This window comes from Mustela nigripes, chromosome 3, assembly GCF_022355385.1.
Source record: "Mustela nigripes isolate SB6536 chromosome 3, MUSNIG.SB6536, whole genome shotgun sequence".
Lineage (NCBI taxonomy): Eukaryota > Metazoa > Chordata > Mammalia > Carnivora > Mustelidae > Mustela > Mustela nigripes.
The window spans coordinates 12,124,205-12,125,170 of NC_081559.1; positions in this window are offsets into that span (position 1 = coordinate 12,124,205).

Sequence of the window (966 nt, forward strand, 5' to 3'; positions counted from 1 at the left end):
TATTGGATGTTGTTATTAACCTCCATATTGCAAACGAAGAAACAGAAGCTCAAAGAGATTATGTGACTTGGCCAAGATTAAATAAGCACTAAATGGCAGAGCCAAGACATGGTTCATTTAAAAAACATAACATATATTGAGCATTTAATGTGTCAGGCTGGGTAAACAAGACATAGTGCTAGTTAATCCCTAAATAAACCAGAAATTTTTATAACCAGTATACTACGTTCTAAACCACTTTTTATGGAAGATCTTACTGAACCATAAACTGTAATTTTAGCAGCTGGCCAATCAATAAATACTCTTATACTTACACAAGATTCATGTAGCCAGATCTCCTTGGTCACTGATTTTGAAATATATGAGACTAAAAGATCTAACTCAGAATCATAGATTACATACTTTTTCTGGATTCTCTCAAGTACAATGGAAATTTGTGATTCTCAAATGTCCCCAGATGAACAAAACATTGACATGAATATGAAGTTGACTGCATCACTATAAAACCAATTATTAAAATCTAGATTCAAGAAGCTATTTTCAGTTCAGTTCAGAAAATTTCAGAAATTTTCAGAAATGAAAATTTCATTTTCAGGAAATTTTATTCTCAGTTTAGTTTTTCCATAGATTATGGAAGTCACTTGTAAGAAAAAAAACTAAGCTAATTGAGTTGGAACATAAACAGAATAATACATATTTTTAAATGTAGTTGTATGTAATGGAAAATACCATTCTTCTAGATTTAGCTGGACCAAACCATTTGTATAAGACCTAAATGAGATGCAGGGTTTTCAAAGAAATTTTGCTGCTTTTCCTTGAGCAAGTTGAAAGAAAAATGGGGTGTGCTTTTTTTTTTTTTTTAAAGATTTTATTTATTTATTTGACAGAGAGAAATCACAAGTAGATGGAGAGGCAGGCAGAGAGAGAGAGAGAGGGAAGCAGGCTCTCTGCTCAGCAGGGAGCCTG